We start from the raw sequence: 25,131 nt of genomic DNA on the forward strand, positions 1-25,131 counted from the left end.
AGAAAATAAGGAAAAGTTATAAAGCATTCCCTACTCCTGATGTTCCCAGAAAACTTCTGTAAAACTGACATACGGGGCTTCCCTGGTGGCGTAGTGGTTAAGAATCTGCCTGCCAGGGCTTCCCTGGTGGCGCAGTGGTTGAGAGTCCGCCTGCCGATGCAGGGGACGCGGGTTCGTGCCCCGGTCCGGGAGGATCCCATGTGCCGCGGAGCGGCTGGGCCCGTAAGCCATGGCCGCTGAGCCTGCGCGTCCAGAGCCTGTGCTCCGCAACGGGAGAGGCCGCAACAGTGAGAGGCCCGCGTACTGCAAAAAAACAAAACAAACAAAAAAACACATGACATATTTTAAAGGGCTTCAGATCTGATGACCCTCATTCTCTCTAAGTGTCAGCATCCCATATGGAAATTTTTTTAGAGGTAGTGATGGTGGGTGTAGGTGGGGGGGACACATTCTTGAATACAAGCCTCCTGGGTGCTTTCCTGGGCCCCTCTCCTGGTGGGGGTCTCTCCCTATTTGGTGCCTCTGTCACCTGGTTGTGAAACTGGAATGGGCTCCAAGAATGCTGTGGAGGTAGCAGGCGAGGCGTGGCTGGCATGTGCAGGGCAGCAGTAGAGCATTCCTTCTGAGGGGTGCCTGGTAGAAGTGAAAGGGGCTTGAGCTCTAAAACAAGAAAAGCGTCAGAGAAATAAAATTTTCAAAGGCTGCTGCCCTACGTTTGTGGGAGTTTCCTGAATCAACGGGCAAATCCCTACATTAGAAAGAGTTTCTTTCCCTCCTTCCTCACTCCCTCCCTCCCTTCTTTTCTTCCTTCCTTTCTTTTCTCTCTCTTTTTCAAGGGAAACACCTTTCTCCTCTCTTCCAGCCTCAATTCTACCATCCTTTCAGGTCAAGCTAACGGCCAACCTCTTTCATACAACTTTCCCGTCTAGTCAATCTCTGGTGGTCTGCTCCTTTCTCTGAATTCCCATTGAATTATATTACACTCTGGGGTTTGGTATGACGACACAGTGTCTCGTGTTCCCCAGCTGTTTTATGTACATGAGTCTTGTCTCCCCAGCCAGGCTGTAGATGTCTAGAGGGCAGAGGCCATTCCTTACATTTTGGAGTCCCTCAGCCCAGGGCTGGGTATGTAATAGGCCTTTTTTGAGACCTTCATTTGCCTTTTACTTCTCATTAAACATGAGATAATTCACACAGGAAAAAAAATTCATAAGTGTAATAAACGTGAATAAGCCTTCATTTGGGTAGAGTCACCAACCGTCTTATACAACATCAGAGAATTCTTACTGGAAAGAAACCTGTATCTGATGTGTCGTGCGAGAGCCCTCGGGTGAGTCTGGAGGCTTGGAAGGCACATCTGACTCAGTGTCCAGGAATTTAATTACATAGAATGTGATGTGCGGAAACCTTCGCTCAAGATGAGACCCAACATCGGCGTGGACATTAGAGAGAAACCATGAATCCGAAGAATGTGGAAAAACCTCCCTCAAGATCTTCACCAACCATCAGAGGATTCACCTGAGAATCAAGAGCAGTGTAGATGCAGGGGATACGATAGGCCGCGAAGTGGCCACAGCTCCTGTCTCCGTACAGCTCGTCTCTAGACCCATTTCCCAGCTGAAAAAATTGAGACTTGGAGAGGAAGCATTGTCTACCGTGGGTACAGCTGGAATATTACAAAACTTTGATTAGCACTTCTTCTTTTTTAACTTGAAACACTCCCATGTCTCACTTTCTTTGTCATTACCTCTCACTAGGGAAGGGAAGGGATGATTTCCCCCCTAACGCTTGTTATCAACGGAGAAACGGGGCTGGAGGGGCTGCATCACTGGTCCAGTGCACAGGTCAGGATAAGAGCTCTATTCTCTGGGGAACTTTATTTGATGTGCCGGGGACCATGCTAGGTACTAAGGGAGACCAAAGGTGAGAAGAGAGGTCCTGTGCCCTCAAATAGCTTTTAACCCAGGGAGGGAAGTGACCGGTCCTTAACATCTGCTTTAACAGAAGTGCATATGAGTTGCAGCAGAGGCATGAAATGCAGGAAAGGAGCCCTACGTTCCTTTGGGAGAAGTAGGAAAAGCCTCACAGAGGAGGTATTGTTTTAGCTGAGACATAAAGGATGAGGAGTTTGCCAGACAAACAAGAGAGGATAGGGTGTTCCAGGCAAAGGCATTGACGTAAGAAAGGGCACAGCTGTTGAGGATCCTGAAGAAGTTCAATATGTAAAGCGTGGGGTGGGGGGCATAAGCTAGCCAGACAGTTAGACAGGGGCAAGAGAACATGAGGCCCTTGAACGCCTTGCAAAGCAGTTCAGATTTCCCTTTAAGCAATGGAAGCTGTATTAGTTTCCTACTGCTGCTGTAACAAATCACCCAAACTGAGTGGCATGAAACAACACAGACGTATTATCTGACAGCTCTGGAGGTCAGGAGCTTCACTTGGCCAAAATCAAGGCGGCAGCGGGCTGTGTTCCTTCTGGAGGCTTTAGGGAAGGGTCAGCTCTTTGCCTATCCCTATTTCTAGAAGCTGCCCACATTCCTTGGTGCTTGTTCCTCTCCCATCTTAAAGCCAGCAATCACACCATTCTGACCACCGCTTCCTGGTCACATCTCCTTCTCTGACTCTAATGTTCTCGCCTCTCTCGTCTAAGGACCTTTGTGATTAGATTGGACCCACTGGATAATCCAGGCTAAGGTCTGCATTTCAAGATCCTTAACTTTAATCCCATTTGCGAAGTCCCTTCCACCAACGTAAGGTAACATATTCACAGGTTCCAGGTTTAGGGAGCCATTATTCTGCTTATCACAGGAGCCATTGAAGAATTCTGAGCAGGACAGTGGTGTGACTGAATTGGGGTGTTGGGCAGTACAGCACTGTGGTTCAAAGAGCAGGTTTAGGAGTCTGACTACCTGGGTCCAATCCTGAGTCTGTCACCTAAGGCTTATGTGACCTTAAGTCATTTCCTACTTTACTTCCCTCTGCCTTGGTTTCCTCATCTGTGAAACGGGGATACCTACCTCAAAAGGAAGTTGGAAGGATTCTATGGGATAACAGAGGTGCAACATTTAGGACAGTGGAAAGCACTCAATAAGTTGGGGACACCTAGGTGCTTAGTAGGTGCTAAGAACAGCAACCTGGTCAGGAAAAAGACATGCACAGTCAATGCCACGCAGAGCAGAACCAAGCTTCCTATGGGGCCCATTTCCACAGGACCATCAACACGACAGGAAGGAGGTCTCCAAGCACCAGGGGATCCTTTGGCACAGAGGAAATATGCAGCTCCTCTGAATGGCACCACACTGCTCAGTGCAACACTCACCTCCCTCGTCTCTGTTGGCCAAATGAAATGAGGGATTTAAGTTGCCCCTGTCTGTTCCCATTCTTAGGTGAGGCTCTGTCTGTGTTGGATAATATTAGAGAGTAGGTGATGTTTTGTCTTAAGCTCTTCCCTGAGATCTCTGAAACAACTGTTTGGTTTGACACAGGGCCAGTTAAAGACCTGGTGACATCTTACCTATGCACCCAGTGTGATGGTAAGCGTGCTTCTGAGCCGATGGGCACCTGGTTTAGGGCCTCTTGCTTCCCTATCTTCTCTGTCCCCATTTTTCTGTCACCAATGAACCTGAAGCTATAAAAGAATATCTCTTTCCTGTTGCTTTTTTCTCTAAGGAACTCCAAAGGAGTGGCTTTGGATCTCCTAGAAGTTTACCTGCAAGTGGATAAAACACAGGACACCCAGTTAAATCTGAACTTTTGGATAAACAATGAATAATTTTAGTAGGTCCCAAATGTTACTATGTGTTTAGTACTACTTTAAAACCAGATTATTTGATTAACCAGAATACTCCGTTCCCTAAGTCCACCATATAACACTTTACTCTATGTTCTGTGATGTAATCTGCAAGGGAGATTGGTAGTCAAGCCCTGAAAGTCCTAGTACCTTCTACAAGGTGGCTTTCTCTGTACTAATACAGGGAAGGGAGGGAAGGCTGTGTTTCTAGAGGGATGGCGAGGGTCAGAAGAGTAAGGACTGGTCCCTCTTGTTTCCCTGATATGAACGGTGACGGCACTTCAGCTGTGACACAGTTTCTTCTTCTGCCCAACTCTGAGATTCAGAGAAGCTCAGACCCTGCTCTGTACCTCACCTGCCCTCGTCATTAACGGGGATGCTGTCTTTGATGTTGAATCGGATAACGATGATGACTCTCACCATCTATGGCATGTAAGTGAAAGTCCGTCTTTGGATTGAGTGTGTGTAATTTGTAGTCACTGTTACGTGAAAAACATAAATAAGAGAACGGTTGAAATCTGCAAGGGTAGTCACTATTGGCACTAGGTTTGCTCAGGGTTTGGCTCCCAGGCTGCATCCCATATGACTCTGCGATCTGGAATGACCCTCCTTTTTTTTTTACTCACCTCTAGCTCTCACTCTAAACTTCCGTCCTTGGTCTGTGGGGGGTAAACACCTGAAATCCTCCAATTTACCTTGTTTGCAGGCCAAGGCTCAGCCTTGCCACCAGTTAGGGCTTCAAGCAGATGGTCAGTTCCTGGTCACTCCCTGGTCATCTGCAGGCCACTCTCCACTGCAGCATGTTATCCAGCCTGGTGCCGTCAGGTGGGACTGGAGTTTTCACATCCAAGTTGTTTAGACGTGTGATGGCTGATTTCTACATTTCTATACTCACCCCATTTAAGTATCATTTCAGAGACTCTATAAGTAAGTGCAAAAGATTATAACAGTTTATGAAATGGGAAGTGAACCCTGGATTTTACCCCTCTGGATGTGAACGAACCCACCCAGCCAATGGCAGGAGGCTGAGCCCCACAGGATTAACTGTGTCCTCTAGCGCCTCGGTCACTTCTAGAAAAAGGTGGCCCTGAGGGGCCAGGGGAATTAATGACTTGATGCCTACAAAGCTCTAGGGACAACTTGCTGCGCCTAAGGTCTCAGTATCGTTAACTGTTGTTACTATTGTTGCTGTTGCTGTTCTTAACCCAACTCCTGTGAAAAGCTGCCACAGCTTTGTTAACGACCTCGGGTCAGGGGTTTAATGAATACCTCTGAATGCCAGAGGCCCCAGGCACTGGGTTCCCCCCCCCACTACATCCAGGCTCCACCTCCTCTGAGCTCCGCCTTCAGGGTCCTCTCCACCCCCAGATCTTCCCAGGCGCTACCTGAGGGGCTCCATCATTCTTCAGCCCTGCTAACAACTCCAGGTCCCACTGCAGCCCCCAGTTTCAGACACCCTCATCCCCTTTGCCACCCCTCCCCCGTAATCTCACACACCTCCTTTGGCCATGCCTTCCCCTTTTCTGCAGTTTTATGGCCCCCCCCAACACGTTTCTTGGGGCTCCCAAACTGTTCTCCTGAGACAAGCCTTTTGAGGGTCACAAAAGCTAAGAGGGGGTTCCCTGAGCCCTGTCCTTGCCCCTTGCAGCCCCCATGTCCTGCACTGCATCCCAGGTCTCCCATCCCACCTCTGTGAGAATTTGGGGATTGTTCCTCAGGTAGCGAGGCCGTTTGGGTGGATTGCCAGGTTTAGGGTTGCGGAGTTTGGCATGAACTCACAGCCCCGTGCAGCTGCCTTCTTTAATTAATTAATTCCAATTTTTAAAAACCATGTCTTCCATTGGACCTCAGTGCATGCCTCTGGGGCATATGTCACATCAATTACTGACAACAATTAAGCATGCTGCCTAAAAGAATCCCAGAACCTCTTTAAAGACTCAAACACAATTCGGGCCTAACTGCCTTAGATCACTGCCCTGTAGATGGACCTTGAGGCAGAACCCCCCCCAGGGGAGGAACTGGGCTGCAACAGTCCATTTAGAGATGGGAGCTGTTCTCCCGCTGTGGGTCCCTGCCCTGGGCTGCCCACACTCCCTAACCCCAGGATTCCTCTTGGCCTCTGCTTAGATATCCAGGAAGCTAAGCTATTGCAGGTAGTGTGGTAGCCTGTTTTCTCTGGGGTAGTACCAGCGTCCCTCAGATCCCAAAGCCCACCTCTCTACTGTCCTAACTGGCCATCTTGCATGGATAAAGATGAATCTCAGACCCTCACACAACAGGACAGAGGCTAAGTTAATCTGTCCTTCCATCCGTAGAGATGGTAGACGCAGGGTTAACTAATGCTTTCACAAGTGGTTTGAATGAGGAAAATGGTTAGAGAGGCTGCTTGAGGGTAGAGATGATTTCTTCGTGGTCCTTGATTCCCACCTTGCATGACAGACACTTAGTAGTTATTTCAGGAAGGTTGATAGAATGTTGAAGACAAGAAGGGAAAAGAGCATGCAGTGCAGCTACAAATAGTTTTTCCGTGTGCGAAGCAAGTAGGCAGAACGGGATTGGCCTAAAACCTTAGCCTCATTAACATTGTCCTTTCTACCCAACTGGAATTTAAAAAATCATTCATAGGCCAGGTAAACATGGCTTTCCTTATCTATTTAACTCATTTCTTTATTGGCGTATGTGAGTCGACCGTGAATCACTTTGTCCTTTTATGTTGGCCAGAATCGTGGCTGGCCATCTGAGTCCAAACTTCCAGACAGCAGAGACCACATCTGTTCCATGTGCTTTGTATGGTGTCCGGCAAAGGGCTGCAGTACCGTGTCACAGACAAGTCCTGGACTTGGACCCTGGAGACCCAGGATTTCATTCTGGCCATGTTACTCTTAAAATCCGGACCTTGTTTTTAATTTGCTGTTAAAAATAAATAGCAGAAATGTTTTCTGCCCTTCCTACCTCCCAGGGTTGAGGGAAGCATTAAATGAAATACTGTAAAAGGAAGATTTGTAGAAATTGTCACATGCGTGTTTTCTGTTTGTTTTTTGGGTTTTTTGTTCAGTTTTGGTTTGGGGTTTTTTTTGGCTGCATTGGGTCTTTGTTGCTGCGTGCCGGCTTTCTCTAGTCGCAGTGAGCGGGGGCTACTCTTGGCTGCGGTGCGCAGGCTTCTCGTTGCGGTGGCTGGTCTTTGCTGTGGAGCACGGGCTCTAGGCGCGCAGGCTTCCGTAGTTGTGGCACGTGGGCTCAGTAGTTGTGGCTCGTGGGCTCTAGAGCACAGGCTCAGTAGTTGTGGCGCACGGGCTTAGTTGCCCCGCAGCATGTGGGATCTTCGCAGACTAGGGATTGAACCCGTGTCCCCCACATTGGCAGGCGGATTCTTAATCACTGCGCCAACAGGAAAGTCCCCATATGTGTGTTTTTTAAAAACTTATGAAATGCATTTTGATGATAAGGACACCAGAGGAATCATGATCCAAACTCTGAGATGTTTCAAATGGAGAAGCTGATGTATAGAGACCACAGCTGTAGGGAACTATGGACCAAATGATGGTCCCAGGCCATGCTACAGCTAAAACCAGCTGAGACTGAAGTGACACCGGCTATCTCAATGGCTTCCCTCATCTCCATCCCCAAAGCAAAACAGCTCCACTCACACACCTGGCCTTTTGGTGCATTCTGGCATTTGTTTTAACTTTTCTCTGGAATTTTAGTGGGGGTGGTGGGAGCTGAGGGGGCACAGAATGAAAGTGCCCATGGACCACATATACACATGTCCACAAGTGCATGCACACGTACAAGCCCCATGGTAGACAAGCCAAAAGTCCAGCTTTCTGAGCTGTCTTTAAACATTATTGCTTAGAGATCTGAGAAAAAAGAAGTGAATACGAAAGGGGAGTCCAGGACAGCTTTATCCATTCTGTAAAAGGGGCAGTTTCCAATAGGAAGGGCTTAAAGATGAGAATTGGATAGTAACTCTTAGGAAAGGAATGGAATGCCAAGGTATTAACGAACACAGTCAACTTTCTAAAGTAGAATCCTAGGTATCAGATCTGAAAGGCACTAAGAGCTATATAATCCCCTCTTTTTACAAAGCCTCAAAGGTGGAGTGATTGAACCAAGGTCATAGCACTATGAGTATTAGGGCCTAGGAGACCACGACCAGGGCTCTGGCCCCAAGTCCGGTGCAGTAGGACGGGGTTACATTAGTTAATGGGTGGGCAGGGAGCCACAACCACTGCCCCTCTATAAGTACAGGTGGCAAGAACTATTATTGACTATAATTGACTGGGGGTACACCCCTGGAAACTTGGGGAGCAAAGAAACGCGGTGAATAGGGAGCTTGTACCAGCCTGTCCAGCTCACCTTACAGGAACAAGATAACTCTGCTGCTGTTTAAATTAAATTTGTGAAGGTTTCCAGAGCTGTCAAAATATAAAGAATTTTCACTAAAATTTTTAAATCAAAAAAAAAAAAATGGTGGGCCTAGTGGTTAGGATTCCGGGCTTTCACTGCCATGGCCCAGGTTCATTCCCTGGTCAGGGAACTGAGATCCCGCAAGCCACGTGGCGTGACCAAAAGAAAAAGGGGGGGGGGCAGTTGGTTTCTGCCCACGGCCTTAATGAGAAAGTTAGTGAAGAACTATCCAGGGCCAGGAAACCAGGATGACAGAAGCCTCGTCTTCCAATAAGGCCAGATGTGGGTGCTAAATGTTGCCTATAATGACTGCTAAGACGAAGAAGGGAGGCACTGGGACTAGCAAAGTGATGACAGCCCTTCTTCCTATAGCTTCTCAAGGGGGAAGAGTTGAGGGAGAGCAGAGGGACTGGGCTCGCCTTGCCAGGCCCAGGGCCTTCCAGAGTACCAGTTGCCAAGGCTTCAGATACACAGGGCAAGTGCCAGGGTCCTGGAGAGAGCAAGGATGAAAAAAAACATGAAAAAAAGGAGATGCAGATGTAGAACTGAATATTAGAATTATTGTCCCTCACATGGCCAGGCTACCTGTTTTAAATCCAGAGGAATATGTAGCTGTTTTTCCGAGAAGGCCTGTTAAACCCTTTGACAGGACAGCACATTGGGAGTCCTGCTTTGCCTCCATTGTTGACTGGGCTGGGTGACATGGGCTGAGCCAGTAAACATACCTTGGCCTGGATTTCCTTCACTGGGAATAATACCTGTTCTGCCTGCTTCATGGGGTTGTTGCAAGATCTGATAATGGACATAACCTTTCTGCAAAAACCATAAAGCATGCTTCAAATGGAAGGTGACAATATTACTATTCCAATGAGTAGGAGCCCTTCAGAGGTTTGGCCTGTGGGTAGAAACTCCTAGAGACTTGGTTCTTTAGCCGTCACTCTGCATACCCCTCTTCCAAGCAGGATAGCCCTGACAGGCAGAGGGTGGGGGATGGATCAAATATCCAAGAAGGCAAAGCTGGACACCTCAGTCAGATATTCTAGGCTCACCAGCCTCCACGGATGCCAAGTTATTTCTCACACTGAATCTAAGTCTTTTCTTTTACTACTTATGCTTGCTTCCTCCTGTTCTGCCTGAAGATTTTCTCTACTTGCTAAAATATGATATCATTTTTACTGTTTACCTACTGAAGACACTCACTATTGAAGAACATGACCCAAAGTTGCTAAATTGCAATCCCTAGAGTATGGAGTCCAAGTGTAATAAAAACCAAGCATAAGTTTTTGGAAGTAGCTAAGGACGGAGTTAACCCTCAAACCCCTTTATAAAGTTTCAATCTCTTCCCTAACCTTTTCCCAGACTCAGGTCATTTTACTCTCCACAGGAATTTTTGGGGGGCTGCTATTTTGGGGAGAAATACCTGCATGTGTCTTCAAAATGTTGAGAGCTCAGCCTCAGTGCAAGAACATTTGTTAAGTGTGCTTTTAATCATGGAAGGATAGGGCTTCCCTGGTGGCACAGTGGTTGAGAGTCTGCCTGCCGATGCAAGGGACACGGGTTCGTGTCCCGGTCCGGGAAGATCCCACATGCGGCGGAGCGGCTGGGCCCGTGAGCCATGGCCACTGAGCCTGCGCATCCGGAGCCTGTGCTCCGCAACGGGAGAGGCCACAACAGTGAGAGGCCCGCGTACCACATTAAAAAAAAAAAAAAAAAAAAGTTAAACTTTGGAAATCATCAAGGAAGTTTGGTTTATGGTGGGAAAGGTCATGCCTTGGTTCTACTCCATCTAAGGCCTTTACCTTGCTGGGTTCATTTCCCCTCTCTGTACTCCAAGCACTTTCAATTATGGACTACTTCTCTCGGCTATGAACTTGGATAAATGCTACCTTGTTAGCTAATAGTACCCTTAATTATATTAATGATTAATAGCTAATTAGTCATAATGCTATAATACTTAAATGGAGGCTTCCTTTCTTTCAGCAGCTCCCTGTCTCAAGTCCACGCGTGTGCGCGCACACACACACACACACACATATCCCCTTCCCTATTTCTGGCCACAGAACAAGCACGGCTCTTCTGACCACCCTGGGTGATCTCTAAATTTCTCGTTTTTATTAGCTGTCCCATTACTCTAGCGAATGACCACTACTGCTTATATTTTGCCTCTTTTATTTCTGTCTTCTGTCAGTCACACTGCTCTTCAGTAACAAGGAGGCCAGAGTCAAGTGTTTGTTTTCTTACCTTATTTCATAAACCAAAGAAGCTCTTTTACTTCTAAATCTCACTCGGGCCTACTTTTCTTCACTTCACCTTTCCCTAATCTTAACCCGCCCCCTACTTCGTGGAATCCCACCCTCCAGAACCCAAAGCTCCCTCCCACTCTACATTTTGGCTTCCTTTCAGCAGCCACGCCCCCAAACCCAAGAAGAGCGGTGCGCACGCGCACTCCACGCCTTTACCTGGGTGCCCGGGAGTGGGTGGAGTGGGGGAGGCGGGGGTGGAGCGGGAATCGGCAGTTTTGTGGGCGGCGGAGCGCTCACAATGTGAGCGGGAGGGAGAAAAGGTGCGCCGGGGCCGGCGCCGAGGGCTGCGCATGCGCGCCGCCGCGCCCAGCGGCCGGGATGCCAGGGGGGCGGGCGGAGGGAGGTGTCGGGCTCCCCGTAGGGCGGGGGGGCCGGAGAGGGAAGGGGCCGCGGGCGCGCGCGCGCTCTCGCCGGCGCTCGCCGTCCCTCCCTCCCTCCCTGCCTTCCTCTCCGCACACACAAGCACACACGCACACCCCCTCCCCTGCCTCCTCCCCGCGCGCCGCCCGCCCCGCCGGCCCCGCTCGCCCTCGCGCGCTCGGAAGGGAGTCGCGAGACGTCGGAGCGGCGGCCACGTAGCGCTGCGGCGGCGGCGGCGGCGGCGGCGGCCGAGGCCGGGACTGCGGAGCGGCCCTGAGGACAGACGTTGGGCAGGGGGGAGGGGCCGGCCCGGCCGGCGGTTGTTACTCGAGCGCCGCGGCTACAGGCCCCCCGCCGCAGGGATGGACCGCCGAGGCGGTGGTCGGGGCGGCGGAGGCGGAGGCGGCCGGCCCGGGTGAGTAGGGGCCCCTGCCCCCAACGCACACGCCACAGTCGCGGCTGCGCCCCTGGCAGCAGCCCTTCCTCTCCGCCGCCCGCTGAGCCGACTGGGGCTCTGGGCGCCGGGTGAGCCCTTCGCCAAGGCAGCTGCGTCCAGTAGGCCGGAGCAGCCCCCATCCGGCGGGGAGGCCCGGGGCGCTGCGCTCTTCTGGCCCCGAGCCTGGGCCGGGGGCGCTCGCTTCTGCACCTTCGCCCCCTCCTTCCCGGACCCGGGCCGGACTCCAGTTTTGCAGAGTCCGCTCGCCCCGCGGCCCAAGAAGAGGCTGGTGTTGCACGGGTTAGCGGGCCGAGGGGGAGGTTTGCACCGGTCCTCCTCCGAGGATTCGCCTGCCCTGAAGCTGGTGGCTTGCACCCCCTGCCTCCCCTTCCCTGCGGCTGCGCCCAAACCCCCAACCCCCGGGAGTATTGTGCCGCCTGAGATAAAATGTATCTAGTGTACAACCGCCCAACACTCACCCGGAGGGTAATGCAGACCTTTCTCCACCCCCACCACCTCCTCCCCTCCAATCAGGCTCTGCTTGAGATTCTTAGATGGGAGCCACTAAAGGTAGTGACACCCGCGTTACATCTGCACAGAACATGTTCATTGTCGAGGAATGTCTCCTGTAGAAATGATAAATGCCCCTGCCTCACCCTCGAAGACGTCTTCACGATTTAAGATCCCATATGCTCTTCTTGAAGAGAGCCAGTCTTTGATCACATCTAGCATATCCCTCCCCCACAAAACACACACGCACACTTCCTGATTGCGGGAACAGTCCCTGTCATCGCGGATCCATTGTCAGGAATGGCTTGTGCCAATCAAAGGAATGTGCTTTTGCCTTTGGAGAAGGGTGCCTCCCACAACCATGTTCTCAGGATGGTGCTGCATGAGTCTGGCTTTGATTGTCCCGTGTTCAAGCATCATTATTACAGTGTTTTCCCTATGTGCATCTCCCATAGACCCTCAGTAATACCTGAGTGATGCTTTTTTCCCAGTTAATTACATACATATGGTGTGTGGGAATTTCATTGTATTTTAAATTTCATTTATTTTTGTTGTAATTTTTAACATCTATGGTCAAGGCATAGTAAATATATAGGGTAATATTTTAGGAAGAACGTGTATTTTTTCCCAGAGACGGTCAGATCCATATTGTTCTGGAAATGGCAACTAGCACATGCTTTGTTGACACATGTATATGCTTAGGGAATGAAGAGCTGCTGTGGCTGGCATGTGAGAGTGTGTGCAGGTGATGTTCCCATGTAGGGCTGATTTGAGAGTGGTGAGCTGTACTGTGATAGGGCTGGCGGGCATCTTGGATGTTTGTATCAGGACTGTGCACATGTATTCAGATAGATACTACCTTTAGTATAATTTTGTTTAAAATGTTCACTGCTGAGTTTTAGGGATTCTGGAAAAGTCTACTTCAGTGGTTCTTAACCTTTCTTTGGAGTCACGGAAGCCTTTAGGGCCCTCTTCTCGGTGAAATAGACACACATAATTTTGTATGCAATTACAGTCATCTTGAGCCTGGTCCTGGGACCTCAGGTTAAGATCTATATTATGCAAAAGTGAAAGGAATTTGAGTTTTGTGTTTTGCTTTGTTTTGTTCGTCTCTTGAGGATTGGCATTACTTTGATCCTGAGCAATAAGCAACAAAGTAGATTAAATATGTATCCTTGTGTTCTGTTCTTTGATTACAGTGAGTTAGGTATTTGTAAGGTATCATTTCCCTGTCTTCCTGTAAAGAGATGTATGTGAGGGTTTAAGAAACAGTTAAAACTGAACTCAAAATAACTTGCCTAAATTTGACCAGTTGATAACATATATTCCTTACACTATCTTCTAAATGTAGTAAATTTCAACAACAGTCAGCGGTCTGTTTTGTGATGCCTATCTGGAATTGTTTTGTGTTCTTTGAGGTTGATCCCATCTCTTAAAAGAAGGCCTTATCATTCCCCTAATAGAGCACCTGCTCTGTGAAGGTTTTTCAACTTTATTAAATATGATTTCATGTCTTTTTTCAGGGTGATGTTGCCATCAGAATCATCCATTTTTAAATGTTTTAATGGAAGGATTTTCAATAAATGTGATTGAAGTGGCTTATATTACAGGTTATATGTTTTTTTCAACGTCCATGCCTAAAGTTTTTACTGTCAGAAATTATTTGCCTATCCTAAACTCAAAAGTATTTCAAAAGTTGCAAATATGTTGCTTTTCTTTGTCAGTGTAGTATAGTGACAAATCATTAAAATCTCCGGGGACAGTGTGTGCTTCCTTGATTTAATATTGCAGAACCTCTTCTAACCAGTCACTTACCTAGTTAAACACCCACACACCACAAAGCAGCTGATCATGTAACTCATATGGCTGTGAGAACAGCATTCTCTCTGCCAGATTCAGAGCTTGGAAGCTGGAAAACAATTGCATAGCAGTGAAACACTTACGGAGTAGTGGTGCCAGCAGCTCACTCTCATTAATACAAACAGCTTGCTTTAGTTTTTTCAATGCTCTTTGTCAGACACCCTTCTTCAGACACCCTTCCCTTGGGAGGTTTCAGATCAGCAGCTCCTACTCAAGGGAAACAGCACCTACTTTCTGCAACTGTGGCCTCAAGATCTGATTCGTGACACCCAGAGCTGTTTCCATTTCTGCTCTAAGTATGGGAAGTAATCTTGTAGTGTGGTAAGAAGATACTTTTTCAAGTCTGTAGAAAAAAGTTGATTAGTAATGCTGTGGATGTGATTTTGTTTGGAATGTCTGAAGCCTATCAAAGAAGTAAACTGTAAAGTGAAATTGCTTCAGAAATCACCTTTTTCTCAAGAGTTTTAGAGAAATTTCACCAAAAATGTGAATACACTCTTGAGTTTCATTTCCCCTTGTTTCCAAAAAGTCAGTTGATTTTGAATCATAGCCTTTGGAACTAGTTATTCTGAGGAGGTGACTGAGTTTCCTCGCTGGGAATTCCTGGGTCTTGTGCCATGGTTTTAGGTATGATATTTTCTCGTCTTTGTCATCATTTCAGACAGTTGGCCCTTGAATTTACTTTGATAAAGGAGAGCTGCTGTTGGATGTTAGTGACTTTAGCTGAGGGAGGATCACAGAGGTGGCTCTTTGGAGCCAGGGAGAACGAAGTTTGAATAAAGCGCCACTGGCTTTTATGGCATTAGACAAGTCACCTTGGACCTCTCTAGCCTCAGTTTTCCCCATCAGAACAGGATTTGTTATAGGTATTAGAGATAATGTATGCAAACTTCTAGAACAGTTCCTGGCACATATGCACATTAAGGACTCAATAAATGGTAGGACACAAGTGATGGGGAGTGAAACTACAGATCATTTTGGCTTACAGGATTAGAGGGCTGGTTCTGCGATCTGCATACTTTCATCTGTGCTGATTTGGGATGAAAAAATTGCAAATATTTGACTTGGAGCATACCTGAGACTTGCAGGTGCACTGTGCTTACTGGAAACTTTGATTTGTTGCTCTATGGCTGGCTGAACTTCGTGGAGACAATAAATCTTGGCTCCAAATTCTGCAGTGTTACCACAGGCTGTGCTTGTTTTAAGCCTTTACAGAGCTTATGGGGTGAAAGGGGTGTTTTTAGGACATTAACGTAGCTCAATAAGTTCTGTGTCCAGAGTTGAATCGCGTGCAAAGCCTTGTGTAAATTTTTCATGGTTAATGCAAGCCATTAAAGTGCTTGGTAGAATCAGTGAAGATCATCAGATGCTTTAGTTAATCTGTTTGTTTATATAGCAGTTACCTTTGATTTTTGAAGACACTTATGAACATTTTTTTCTTAAAAGATCCCCATTGCTCTTCTGAGGTTTTCGTCAGAAAGGCAGTTTATGGTAAAATATGACATTATCTGTTTCCTTTTTAAAATATAGTTTAAGAGACTGGTTACTCTGAAAAGTAATTCAAGAGCATGTATACAGTTTTATTCAGTGCACAGAGCTTTTAAAATAGGATTTCTTGGGTTCTATAGAATTAAATTATTCTGTCATTTTTGCAGAATATCACTGTGTTAAGTCTATGAACCCACCAAAGTTAGCTAGAGACTTTTCACATAAGGTAGACACATCAGTAATGCATTAGAATTTACCTCAAGGGAATCTGCTAAGCCTTATTTTCTTTTATTATTGAGCCACCTAGGGGCTTGCCCATCAGTGGAATCAGTCACTAGTATTGGGTTGCTGATAAAGAGGGATTGGCAAATAATGGTCTTAGACTCTCCTTAGACTTTGCAGAACACTTGAAAGAACTTAACCTCGGCCAGAATGTATAATATTAATAACACCATCATTAATGCTGTGTGAGCCCAGGCTGACTAAACAAATAAAATTTAGATGATTGAGTAACATATTTTTTTCTCAACTATAATACATTTTGCTAAGTAAAATTTTTCCTGGAAAGGGGTACTATTTTTTTAATTATTATTTTTTCTAGTTTACTAGAGTCAAATGGCTTAGCAGATAGCTAGTTGCTTTTTGTCAGTTTCTTGATAGATGAATCAGTGTGTGGTGAGAAGGGTTTGTTGGAAGAGAATAAGAATGGAAATGATGCAAAGAATGGCTCCTTAGCCTGATTTTTTGTTCTTTACTATGCATGTGGCATCAGAGGGTTGTGACTCTACCTGGATTTCACCAAGACATGCAGTGGTAGGTGATTCCTTTTGTCTTTAATGCTAGTGTAGAATATAGTCTTTTACACATTTATACTTTTCAACTTTGGAATTTTGATTCAGTTTGGGGAATTCAATGGAATATAACTTCTTAATTACACTGCGTGAGCTATAAAATGAGTTCTATAACTAGGTCCTTATGAATTGTTTTCACCCTTCTGAATGTATCATTTTAATAGATCTAGAGTAGTATCAGTGGCCTAGAAACATTGAAATACATGGGAAGTGTTTCATTTTTTGAGGGGGTGGCAAGGAGAGTGTTTATGATCTCAATTTTGTGCATAAATAAATATGTATTTTTTCCCAGTTCCTCTTAAAACTGTGACCCAGATGCCCAGGGACTTTTCCTGTTTTAATATACTAGGAGCTAGAGTTTGAAGTTACCTCGCCTGAAAGATCCTGAGCCCTTCAGTTTTCTTCTTAGCATACCAAGCATGCAGAGTCATTTAAATTAACTCATCAAAAGTTTGGAAAAAACCTAAATGCCCATCAGTAAGAATTGGATAAATAAATTAACATATATTCATGCAATTGAATAAATTTTATATGGCTACAAAAACGAATGAAGAAACTGTATATTACTATGGAAAATCTCTAAGCCATATGTAAGTGTAATACAGTATGTACTCGTTTGAGTATGGCTTATAAGATGCACCCATATCATTATATGTAAGAATAATTAGTTTATTCTCATATAATATTCCATTGTATGCGTATATTATAATTTATTTCTCCATTCTACCATTAATGGACATTTGGATTGTTTCTGGTATAGCTGTCATGAGTAATGCTCTATTCACTGTATTCTCTTCTGTATTTAGAATTTTTGATCCATGCAAGTGTATACTACATAATTTTTTTTTAATTTAAAAATTATCTCATTTCAAATGGCTAGTTTCCTCCTGTCAGGTTGCGGTAAAGAAAGTATACACTTCTGCATCCATTCCAACTTGTCGGGGATTGTAACAATAACCAAAGGACAGTTTGTTCTGCCTTTCAGTATCTCCTCAACCTTTTCATCACCTCAAATGGAAAGTTAGATTTTTTTTCTTTAAAGATGACTTGTGTCTCTAAGGTCAGGTGGTGCAGTGAGTACCAAAAAACACGTCCAGAGAAGCGAACTGTTGCAGGGTTGTACTGTTCTAAATCTAGAGCTGATGTTTATTTAATCCCTGTAACACTGTTTCTCGAACTTTTGGACCATGATCCACAGTAAGAGCAGTATATGCATGCCTACGTTATTCACTCACATACATGTCCCCACCCACAACTGAAACAAAAGCTTCATGAAACAGTATTTACCCTTACCATCTGTGAGGCAGTCTGTTATTTTATTCTATTTCATTTGTAAAAATTGGGTTGGGACAGGCAGTTTGAAAATCACTGCCCAAAATAGAGCTTAACAAAAAGTATTTTCTTGAAGTAGGTGCTAAGCAAATGCTTACTGGATTAAATGGGGGTGGGGGAGTGATAAAACAAAAAGCTGGGCTTAAAGGTATGAGTTTGAAAGTAGAAAGCTATGAAATGTGGCATGAAGAAAATCATCATGTTTATGACCTTACTCCGTATAGAGGGGTAATTCTTAAAGACCTGAAGCTCTGGAAAGGTTAAGGTTACATTCTCATTTTGCCTAGCATTTAAACTGTGTTCTTCTGAGAGGTAGGAAACTTACTATTACTTAATACACACACACACACACACACACACACACACACACACACGAGAGCACTGGCTACCTGTTTATTCATTAAGTGAGGTAGAATTAAGAGGACTAAGAAATACATACAAACAAATATATACAAATATATACAGTGTAATCTTCTTTAACACAGAGTCTGGTTTAAACAACAATTTATTTGTGTAGAGTGGTTACAGAATAAAAATACATCAAGGACTCAGTAGTGAATTTTTACTTCTATGTGAAAATCAGACGCCGGGCTTGGACTGTATTTCAGAGACAGCTTTATCAGAAAAGCAATCATCAGAACCTGGTTCTCTGGAAGGACAAAACTTAAAAGTTACTTGGTTGGAGATGTCTTCCATTTCCATACCCAAAGTTGTGTATACTGTGAATATGTCTATTATTTATTTATTTATGTATCTACCATTTAATTCTCATATAACCCTTTGAGGTAGGTATTATTATCCCCATTTTGCCAACGGAGAAATTAAGACAAAATGAGGCTGTGTAACTTGCCAAGTTGAATGTATTCTTTTCTTGGCATTGAGATTCTATAGGAAAAGACCCATCAAATCATTTTCTTTTGCTAATTGAAAAATTAATTTTAAAATTGAATTTAAAAATCCATAAATATTTCTGGCTTTTAGAAGCCAGAGACTGAGTAAGTAATTTGTTTTAATTTTTTTATTTTATGTATTTTTTTTTTTTTGGCCACACCATACAGCATACGGGATCCTAGTTCCCCGACCAGGGATTGAACCCATGCCCCCTGCAGTGGAAGCGCAGAGTCCTAACCACCAGACCACCAGGGAAGTCCCTGGGGTTTTTGTTGTTTTGGGGGTTTTTTTGGCTGCATTGGGTCTTCGTTGCTGCACGCAGGGTTTCTCTAGTTGCAGCGAGTGGCGGCCACTCTTTGTTGTGGTGCACGGGCCTCTCATTGCAGTGGCTTCTCTTGTTGCAGATCGCAGGCTCTAGGCGTGCAGGCTTCAGTAGTTGCAGCACGTGGGCTCAGTAGTTGCAGCACACAGACCCCTAGAGTGCACGGGCTTCAGTAGTTGCAGTGCGTGGAAGGAAGTCCCTATTTTAATTTTTAAATTAATGTACAGTAAAATTGACATTTTGACATGTGTACAGTTCTTTGAGTATCAATACCTATATAGATTCGTGTAACCACCACCACAATCAGGATACAGAACAAGTCCATCACCCATCACTTCTGTAATCCCTTTTCATTCATACTCTCCCCCACCCTCCACTCTGGCAACCATTGATCTGTTGTCCGTCTCTATAGCTTTGTCTTTTGGAGAATGCTATGTAAGTGGGATCATTAAGTATGTAACCTTTTGAGACCGGCTTCTTTCACTCAGCATGGTGCCTATGAGATTCATCCAAGTTTTTGTGTGGATCAACAGTGTGTTCCTTTTTATCGCCAAGTAATGTTCCACTGTATGGATGTACCACCGGTTGTTTATTCATTAACCAGTTGAAGGACATTTGGATTGTTTCTAGTGTGGGGTGAATGTAAGTTCTCATTCCTCTAGAGTAAATACCTAGGAGTGGGGCTGCTTGATGCTATGGTGTGTGTATGTTTCACTTTATAAGAGACTGCCAAACTCCTTTCCAGAGAGAGTGTGCCCTTTTGCATCTCCACCAGTAACACATGACAGTCCCATTTGTTCTGCATCTTGGCGCCCTTGAAATTGTCAGTATTTTTAATTTTAGCCATCCTAATGGGTATGTAGGAATAATTCATTTTGAGCCTTATGACCAGAATCTGGGTAATAGGCCCAGCTCTGCCATCAACTAGCTGTTGACCTTACAGGAACCATCTAGCATTTTAAAGCCTCATCTTCCCTCATCTCTCATATAATGGAGAATACTGAATGTGTTATAAGTTCTCTTGCAGCTCCCCAATTCATTGGTACGGAAAGATAAATCCTTGGCAAGAGGACAGATTTCTGTTGCTTGTGCAAAATCTATTGACTGATCTCAGCTAAGGTACATATTTATAAATAGAATCTATGTGAAATAACGTGATATTTATAACTGTAGTGTAGCTCTAGCTAAGCATAATGATACTGTGGCGTGTCATGTCTATTAGCTATTATATAGCTAATGTTGCAGTTAACACTGACAACCTAGAGTCTTTGGCTAATGTCTGATGTTTTTATAGTAGAACTATTTCTCAGCTTTCTACGTTTATAGTTTACAGTAAGTTTAATGACAAATATTTTGCCGTTTTCAGTTGTGAACAGGGGATCACTTTTTTAAAATTACATATTTGGGTACTTAATGTCTTATTTGAGTGTGAAACAAATTGCTTCTATAGCATTATGAAGAACAGCTTTATGATTTTTCTAAAAAAATTGTACAGGCTTATCCAAAATTATTTAAGGGGCTTCCCTGGTGGCGCAGTGGTTGAGAGTCCGCCTGCCGATGCAGGGGACGGGGGTTCGTGCCCTGGTCCGGGAGGATCCCAAATGCCGCGGAGCGTCTGGGCCCGTGAGCCATGGCCGCTGGGACTGCGCGTCCGGAGCCGTTGCTCCACAACGGGAGAGGCCACAGCAGTGAGAGGCCCGCGTACCGCAAAAAAAAAAAAAATATATATATATATATATATTTAAGGATTACAGAAAATATAAAGAAAGAAATAAAATATCTCCTTCCCCATCTTTACCCCTGTCCTGAGATATCTCTCAATATGAGCATATATATGCATGATTGTATATGCATAGTTTTACATAGTGAGATTGCATGATTCCATTCCCACATGTTCTTTAGTGGCTTTTTTTTTCATGTGGACATATTTCTGTGTCTGTTAATATAAACCTATGTCATAATTCGGTTATGTAGTATGCCAGTGTCTGTGTATATCATTATTTATGTTTCAAATTTTTGTTATATTAAATAGTGCTATAACGAATGCCCTTGTGTACACATCTTTGTATACCTGTGGTATTATCTACTAATGAGGAATTCTCGATGGCTGGGTCCAAAAATATGCACACTTCACACTTAGGAAAATAGTGCTAAGCTGTTCTAAGGAAGGTTATTCCATATTCACATAGCATTCTGATCTATAGTCGGCCATACCAGCCGATGTCAGAAGTCAGTCAGGTTATCTTGGCATTAGCCAGTTTGGGATTTAAGCCATAAAACATACCTATACATGTTTGTAGGTGAATCCGGCTGAAAAAACCCAGCCCGTTTCATAATTGATAGTCTTTACCAAGTAAACCTGAAAAAGTTTAAAAACATCAAAGTTAAAAAACAGTTTTTTAGAGAATTCCCTGGTTGTCCAGTGGTTAAGACTCTGAAGGCCCCAGTTCAGTCCTTGGTGGGGGAACTGAAATCCTGCAAGCCTAGCGGCACAGCTCGCCCCCCCCAAAAAAAAGTTTTTAAAAAACTCACTTTTGAGAAAAACTAATAAACCAACTTGCTTTTTTAATTCAAAGAAAATCTTTTAATTAATGTGATTATGTCAATTTGTGTTATCCCAGTAAGTTATCTTTTTTTTTTTTTTTGCGGTACACGGACCTCTCACTGTTGTGGCCTCTCCCGTTGCGGAGCACAGGCTCCGGACGCGCAGGCTCAGCGGCCATGGCTCACGGGCCTAGCCGCTCCGCGGCATGTGGGATCTTCCCAGACCGGGGCACGAACCCGTGTCCCCTGCATCGGCAGGCGGACTCTCAACCACTGCGCCACCAGGGAAGCCCAAGTTCTCTTTTTTAAAATAAAGAATTTTAAATTTTGGAATACTTTTAGATTTACAGAAAAGTTACAAAGAGAGTACCTATATACCACCTCATCCAGTTCTCTTCTTTTTTCTTCCTCAAAATGAACACATATGCATTTATTTCTTGGTTATAAAAAGAAAACCTTGGATTAAAATCTACACTTAAAAATATTATAATAACAGAGTACAACTAACTGTATATAGAAATATTATAAATTGTGATTTATAATCTTTAATAACTGTGTGGTCTTTTTGTGGTTTATGGAATAATGGTAGAGTTTAAGGTCCAGTGCTCTTAAAAGTTTATTTTCCTTTTTTCTATAACTATGCTTCCATTTCCTAACCTATTACTGATACTTAGAGTTTTACCTAACAGCCATTTAAGATAAAATAATTTAGTCTTCCACATTACTCTGAAACCTAAATTGAAAACATATATTTCTTTAAAAGCAATTACATATTTCTGTGCTTATTACTTGCTCCACATATATTATAAAAGTTGAGTGCTTTATATTAGAGAAGTTAATCTGAAATAATTCTTAGCTAAATTCATTGTTATAATTGTTAGAACAGGTAAAATAAAATGGTAGGAACATTAAAGTTGGAACATTTTTATTGTATGTTTGGCAAACTATGAAAACTAACATTTGAAAATTACTTCACTGTGTTGACATTTTGTTGTTTAGTTATAAAAGTAGAAATATGAAAATATTGCAGTTGGTTATATCTTATGAATAAAGTAGAAAACCATATAAACAAAGCATAATAATGAGTATAACGTTTGTATAGGATTTTGAGATATTTTTCACATATATTACTCTTTTTAAAAACTTTTTCATTTAATTTAATTTTTTATTGAAGTATAGTTGATTTACAATGTCATCTTAGTTTTAGGTGTACAGCAAAGTGATTCAGATATATATATATATTTTTTCTTTTTCAGATTCTTTCCCTTATAAGTTATTACAAAATATTGAGTGTAGTTCCGGAACCTCATCTAGTTCTGTTATTGTTTACAGTCTTACATACACTAAGAAACCAACACCGGTACATTACTATCAACTTAACTCCAAACTTAATTCAGATTTCTCTAGTTTTTCAACTAACATCAGTTTTCTATTTGGAAACATCCTAAATCAAGCTTTTAAACTCTATACTTGAATAAGCTTGAATATCTGTTCATAGATTAATTTTAGTCATACAATGTACCTATGTATATACCATATATAATGTATCTGGATGTCTATATTTGTTTAGACAAATTTAAGGTTTCTTTGACATTATTATCTTTGAAAGTTATCTTTTGACGTTCACAGTCATTCTCTCCAAGGCTATTTTAGGGTAAGTTTGAAGGTCTTTTCCCCCACCCTTCTTGTGTCCATGCAGAAAAATGGTTTATAACACGGATGAGTATAGCTCTTGCATAGTGATAACCCTTTTCAGTCCAGTCACAGGTCCCTGTCTCCAGGAGCACATGGAAAATAGCCACCTTTTGTTTACTAGAAGATTAACTTGTGCCAGATGGTTACACTGTCTGCAGTGTCTGGCTCTGAGAGCATATAAGTATTAAGCAGTTCCTGAAGGAGAAAAAGGTGCTGGTCTTGAGGCAGACTACCATTACAGATGGGGCACTGCTTGAGTATCTTTCACTCTGCGCTTGCTAATGCAGAAAAATCCCTCCTGAGGCAAACCGTGACCTCCAAACTCTACATTAATTTAAATCATTCCCTGAAACAGTTTATTTTATGGAAGAGGAGGAAGAAATTGACCATATCACACGGATAGGGATTTTTAAAAATCACTTTCCCCCCAGCTTAAACAGAACTGTTGAGTATTCTTTCCATTAGCTTACACGTCCTTTTAAAAGAAAATTAAAACCCTCCTAAGCATTCTACGAAACAAAAATGGTGGTCAAGAAAAGCTTCATGAAGAAGGTACATTTGAGCTGGGTCTTGAAAGGCGGCTAGGATGTTATGGTTCTATGGATGGCAGGGGGAATGATGTTCTAGGTAGAAGGAAAGAATGACATAGTCAAAGGTTTAGAAGTGGAAAAAGTCAAGGTTCATTTGAAAACTAGCATGAGGACGTTAGGTGGGAGGGGAGGACTTTGGGAGCCAAGACTGAAAAAGTCAGCTGGGCGCAGATGGTGGAGGGCCTCTGAATGCTTTGCTAAGGAACTGAACTTTATTCCAAGGCTCTAGAGACCAGTAAAGGTTTGTAGCTAGGGAGTGACATGATCCAAATTCTTTAGGAAAATGTAGTTTAAAAAATCTCTATGTAAGGTGGTTTGAAAGAGGGAGGCAGAAAGCCTGTTGTAATCTGTGTATGAGGTGATGAGGGCCTGAACTCAGAGGTTACGTTAGCAATTGGAACAGGGAGGACAGGGCAGTTTTTAAAAACAGGACTTGTTGGTTCCTTAGGTATTGTGGTAAGGTAGAAGGAACAAGCCCCAAATGAATATGAGGTTTGGATCCTCAGTCAGAGACTATAGCTGCTTCATTTGGATCTTCCACAAACTTGACCATAAAATAAGAACTTAAAATCAGTAGCATCCTAGGGCTTCCCTGGTGGCGCAGTGGTTGAGAGTCCGCCTGCCGATGCAGGGGACACGGGTTCGTGCCCCGGTCCGGGAAGATCCCACATGCCGCGGAGCGGCTGGGCCCGTGAGCCATGGTCACTGAGCCTGTGCGTCCGGAGCCTGTGCTCCGCAGCGGGAGAGGCCACGGCAGTGAGAGGCCCGCGTACCGCAAAAAAAAAAAAAAAAAAACCAATAGCATCCTAGAACTGAGGAAAAGTATGTAGCATCCTTGTTTTAAAAACAATAAAATGGAGCTTAGAACTGAGAATACATGATATTTGCTGGCTCATGATGGAGGGAGAAAACCAAGGAAGGAAGAAGGTAGTTTTTCATTGAGTGGTGAGAACCGTGGCTATGGCCTGTGCTTACATCTGACTTTTATACAGTGAAATGCTTACGGCCATTGCACTTACGGTGATAGCAACACCACAACACTGACTGAATAAGAAGAGAATCCTGGTCACCTCATAGTACAGCAGACTTAGAAAATCATCTAAAATGGTCTTCTGCACACCCACAAGTCTCTCTATATAAGCATACATGTATTTTTTTGGATAGTGGTTTCTTAGTTCGACCTGTAAGTATGAAGGTGGCAGAATGTACTGTGTAGTATATCAGCTGGAGAACAAATATAAAGCAGCTTTAATGGCAGTTCTTACTGAAATATTGGCTATGTACTTAAGCAATATAGATCTAAAACCTTACCTGTAGCCAGGTCTACATAGTAAGTTCCACATGAAGACAGAAGTTTGTGGTTCAGTTTTATTGTCCTGTCACTGAAACATTAAAAGCTAACTTAGTATCTGGGATACAGTAATGTCTACTCTCTGAAGGCTGGATTCTGATCTTGACCGAGTGATGACCTTACTAGGCAAATTGTTTTACTTCTAACATGTTTAATTTTTCTTTTATACTTTTGATCATTCTGTGTTAGCGTATTTGGGATTAAAGTTTTATTAAATCAGAAATATACCATAAGACCTGTATGCAGAAAAGTATAAGACACTGATGAAAGAAATTAAAGATGGTACAAACAGATGGAGAGGTACACCATGTTCTTGGATTGGAAGAATCAATATTGTGAAAATGACTATACTACCCAAAGCAATCTACAGATTCAATGTACTCCCTATCAAATTACCAATG

General features: G+C 43.8%; 1 protein-coding gene and 1 long non-coding RNA gene across 5 annotated transcripts in view; one reads left to right on the forward strand and one right to left on the reverse strand.

Annotated features, from left to right (window-relative positions):
* Window positions 1-246: 246 nt before the first annotated feature.
* On the reverse strand, window positions 247-10,768 carry LOC116744953. 3 transcript variants are annotated; one of them, XR_004347223.1, is made up of 6 exons: window positions 10,657-10,768; window positions 4,486-4,711; window positions 3,515-3,709; window positions 1,519-1,666; window positions 530-633; window positions 247-303 (listed from the first exon to the last, which is right to left on the reverse strand). It is a non-coding gene; the product is annotated as an uncharacterized LOC116744953 (long non-coding RNA). The 3 variants fall into 3 exon arrangements; XR_004347222.1 differs by having other exon boundaries at window positions 257-633; XR_004347224.1 differs by having other exon boundaries at window positions 257-660.
* A 222-nt stretch (window positions 10,769-10,990) lies between these two features.
* ZNF652 (zinc finger protein 652) overlaps window positions 10,991-25,131 on the forward strand; it is a 70,509-nt gene continuing 56,368 nt past the window's right edge. For both annotated transcript variants that reach the window (XM_032615713.1, XM_032615714.1), the window contains exon 1: window positions 10,991-11,275. The gene's annotated coding sequence lies outside the window, so the exon portion shown is untranslated. The remainder of the gene's footprint in view (window positions 11,276-25,131) is intronic.

Source organism: Phocoena sinus, chromosome 20 (assembly GCF_008692025.1).
Source record: "Phocoena sinus isolate mPhoSin1 chromosome 20, mPhoSin1.pri, whole genome shotgun sequence".
Classification (NCBI taxonomy): Eukaryota; Metazoa; Chordata; class Mammalia; order Artiodactyla; family Phocoenidae; genus Phocoena; species Phocoena sinus.